The sequence below is a fragment of the Dioscorea cayenensis genome, chromosome 19, assembly GCF_009730915.1.
Source record: "Dioscorea cayenensis subsp. rotundata cultivar TDr96_F1 chromosome 19, TDr96_F1_v2_PseudoChromosome.rev07_lg8_w22 25.fasta, whole genome shotgun sequence".
Classification (NCBI taxonomy): domain Eukaryota; kingdom Viridiplantae; phylum Streptophyta; class Magnoliopsida; order Dioscoreales; family Dioscoreaceae; genus Dioscorea; species Dioscorea cayenensis.
In genome coordinates this window covers 9101550-9105654 of record NC_052489.1, presented here as the reverse complement: position 1 = coordinate 9105654, position 4105 = coordinate 9101550, and the positions used below count along the sequence as shown (strand labels likewise).

At 43.3% G+C, this 4105-nt stretch overlaps 1 non-coding gene across 1 annotated transcript; it reads left to right on the top strand.

Moving 5' to 3' along the window:
* Nucleotides 1-3711: 3711 nt before the first annotated feature.
* LOC120250790 lies at nucleotides 3712-3818 on the top strand. The gene has a single exon (XR_005533127.1). It is a non-coding gene; the product is annotated as a small nucleolar RNA R71 (small nucleolar RNA).
* The last annotated feature ends 287 nt before the right edge of the window (nucleotides 3819-4105 follow it).

The following is a 4105-nucleotide window of genomic DNA, read 5'->3' as shown; positions in this document are numbered from 1 at the left end:
ACGGATGTCCAAATGATCGAAACTATATAGCATCCACAGCGTCCAAACACCTATATGACTGATCAAACTTGAAAGACTCCAACATCTCTAGGGACAACGCACGGAAAGCTGGCTCTCGAATCGTCAACAATCTTCTCCAGTTTCCTAATGTTAACATCTCATCAATCTCATCGGTTAGCTCATCACCCAACCGAATATCTCTTAGCACACTCAAATCCACAATACGAGACTGAACAAAATTGAGTGCCGATAATCACTCAAATTGAGCCTGATGCTCAGGATTCGAGAATTCCATATGTACTGGCTGAAGTGGGGTCTCCCTGGGACACTTAACTTCTTGATTCTTTGAATGAGGCACCATATCTGTAAGAATTGATGAGAAAATGATCAACAAAGCTCTGGAAATAATACTACAAAATCCCACACGGTCATGTGGAAATTACACATGCCCATGTGTATCTGCGGGGGCGTGAAAATCGCATGGTTGCATGTCAATACTCTGAAAAATACACCTTAAAACCACGTCTAAACACTTTCTAAATGTGCATAAACAATTATAGAGTGAAAATTGTAGCAACTCTACACTTTTAATCCAATAAAATCAAGAATTGGCCAATAAGAGAGAGAGCAAAAGTTTACCAATGAAATGGGAATGAAAACTTCGAATTCGGCGTGGAAATTGAATGGAAATCCCTCTTAATACATCGGTGAGAGGCTGAGAAATTGATCAAGAGTGTTTTTAGAGTGTCTGGAGGGGTAGTAGATGAAATATTCAACAAGATTTTTAAAAGAAAATGTTGTCTCTTGGAATTCTGCACATCCACACGGTCGTGCAGAAATTAACCACGTCCGTGCGCCTCCACAGGAGAGAGTCACAAGGACAGACGCACACCCCTGTGCATTCTCAGGAAACCACTCCTCTATCTCTGAATGCAACCACATGGGTGTGCAAAAAATACCCACGCCCGTGAGCCCGACCCACAAGGGAAGACGCACGCCCCTATTGTTTCACTGTCCAACTGAGAAAACTCTCAAAGTGTTTCACACGCCCGTGCGGAAATTATGCACGACCATGGATTCCTACTACCCAGTTCACAGGGGTAGACTCAGGTCCTTGTGTCTTCTCAGGATGGAGGGGAAACTCTCTGCAGAGATCCACACAGGCGTGCGGAAGTTACTCACACCCGTGAGTTTATGGGAGAGTCATCCACAGGGGCGAGTCCACGCCACTGTGTTTTCTCAGGACAAATTTGTAAGTCTCTACAGGGAAACGCACGCCCGTGCGGAAATTTCACACGGGTGTGGACCATCACAAGGTCGTTCACAGGGGTGAATACATGCCCCTATGCCCTCTGTAGATGAGCTCTGAATGAAAATGCGCCCCCATGCGTAAATTCCACACGGCGTATGTTTTATTTGGACACTTTGAAAACACTGCAGGCTCTGCAGAAAATTCATGAAGATATAAATAAACTCAAAGCCTGCCTTATAAAGCAACTTTACCCAGAGAAAACACTGAAAATAAGCTCAATCGACCAAAATTCTCTGCCAAAACACAATGAAGCACAAGATGACACCAAAAATCCACAAGAAAAACACAACAAAAGCATCTAGAAATCAAGACACCGACACTCAAAGTCTTATTCATGTAAACACTAAACTAACAAATAAGAAAACAAAAGCATCTAGAAATCAAGACACCGACACTCAAAGTCTTATTCATGTAAACACTAAACTAACAAATAAGAAAACAGTAAATGCTTGGGTTGCCTCCCAAGAAGCGCTTGTTTAATGTCACTAAGCTTGACGTACCTTGTCTTACCTCACGGGGGCTCATAGATGAAGGGTTTCCTCTTACCCATAACTTGAAAGCATGATGAGCAAAGTCTCTTGAAGGTAGAGGGGGAGTTATCGGGCTTGGTACCGCCTAACAAAGGTTCATCCAACTTGTTCGATTCGCGCACATCCCCAACAGCCTTGGGGCACTTCCTGTGGCGTCTTCTCGCCCGATTCATCTTTTGGAGTACTTTCTTTATGATACCCCGAGTAGATAGTACTTCTTCCTTTAGATCAAGCATTAACAGTTCTTCACTCTCCACTTCTTGGTCTAGCAACCCCTCGTAGGGGTCCGGATTGAACATTTCCTGCATATATTCATCAATTATCTCATTAGTAGTGTTAAGAAAGTAGAGAGTATCATCAAAGACAAGAGAATCTCACATGGCATCGGTGAGGCGGTATGTGAGCTTATCATCTCCAACCCTCTATGTCAACTCCCCGCCATCCATGTCGATCAATACCTTGGAAGTGCGCAAGAATGACCTTCCAAGTATCAAAGGAACATCCGTATCCTCATCGGCATTCAACACTATAAAATCTACAGGAAATATATACTTGTCAACTTTAACAAGCACATGTTCAATGATGCCCTAATTGCAATGTCATCCGAGTGGGCCTAGGCTTTCCCAAGCCTAGCTTCTGAAAGAAAGAATATGGCATGACATTGATACTGGCCCCTGAGTATGCCAATGCCATTTCTTTACCCAAGTTACCAACGTTGCATGGAATGATGAGGCTTCCTGGGTCTTTCTTCTTGTTCGATATATTCTTTTGCAATTCCGCTGAGCAAGATGCTTCTAGAATCATAGAGGCACTCTTCTCCAATTTCCTTTTCTTGGTCAACAAATCTTTCAAGAACTTGGCATACCTCAGCATTTGGGATAATACCTCAACAAAGGGAATGTTTATATGTAGTTGCCTAAATAAACCCAGAAACTTCCTTTGCTGCTCATTCACTTGGTCATTCTTTAATCTAGAGGGATAAGAGATTCTTGGCTTGTAAGGTGGGGGTGGCACCTCCTTCTCCTTGGTTGCTCCCTTCTCAACCTCTACGACCTCCGGTGCTTCAACATTGGTCTTCTTACTTGGAAGCCTACCTTCAACCTCATGACCATTTCTCAAAGTGATCGCCTTCACATGCTCTCATGGATTGGTCTCGGTATTACTCGGAAAGCTTCCTTGTGGTCTCTCCGTAGAGACTTAGCCAACTTGATTTTCTAGGTTGTGCAATAAAGCGGTGTGGTTGCGAAGTGTAGCCTCAACCAATTGGAACCGTGTATCTGATGATTGCACAAATCTAGTCAAGGCTTTCTCTAAGTCGGTCATTCAGGTTTCAAAGCCGGACACTCTATTTTCCATGTTTGGGGTTTGTTGTTGTTGGAAACCTGGTGGTGCCATGGCCTTTGGTTGTCCTTGATTTCTCCATGAAAAGTTGGGATGATTCTTCTAACCCTGATTGTAGGTGTTGCTATATGGATTACCTTGGTTCCTCATTGCATTACCCATAAAGTCGACTTTCTCCACAGAAGATACATAACCAATAGAACTTGGCATACCTCAGCATTTGGGCTGCCACACCCGATGCAAGTAGGCACAACTACCACTCTATTCGAAGTTAGAAGGTCTAACTTCTCACTCAATGATTCCACTTGGGCTGCCAAAGAAGTAACTGCATCTATTTCATGGAGCCCAGCCACCTTTTTCCTTTCCTGCGCATACCACTAATAACTGTTCTTGGCCATCTCTTCTACTAATTGTCGGGCTTCTTCTGGGGTTTTATTCCCCATTGTACCTCCTGCGGCGGTATCTAACAATTGCCTTGTGCTCTGATTCAACCCATTATAGAAAGTTTGAATGATCATCCATTAGGGAAATCCGTGTTGTGGGCATCTCCGCAAAAGGTCCTTGAAATGCTCCCATGTCTCAAACAATGATTCCAATTCCATCTGTAAGAACAATGATATCTCATTGCGAAGCTTGGCCGACTTTCCGGAGGGAAGTATCTAGCAAGAAAAGCTTCAACCATCTCATTCTAAATCGTGATGGATGTTTTGGTAAGGAATGAAGCCACTGCTTGGCTCTTCCCTTGAGAGAAAATGGGAAAGCCCTCAATCTAATAGCATCATCTGATACACCGTTAATCTTCAGCATATCATAAACATCCCAGAAGTTCTCTATGTGGGTTTTTTTATCTTCATCGGCCAAACTATTGAACTGCGCTGATCGATGAATCATCTGGATGAATGCTGGTTTCATCTCAAAGTTA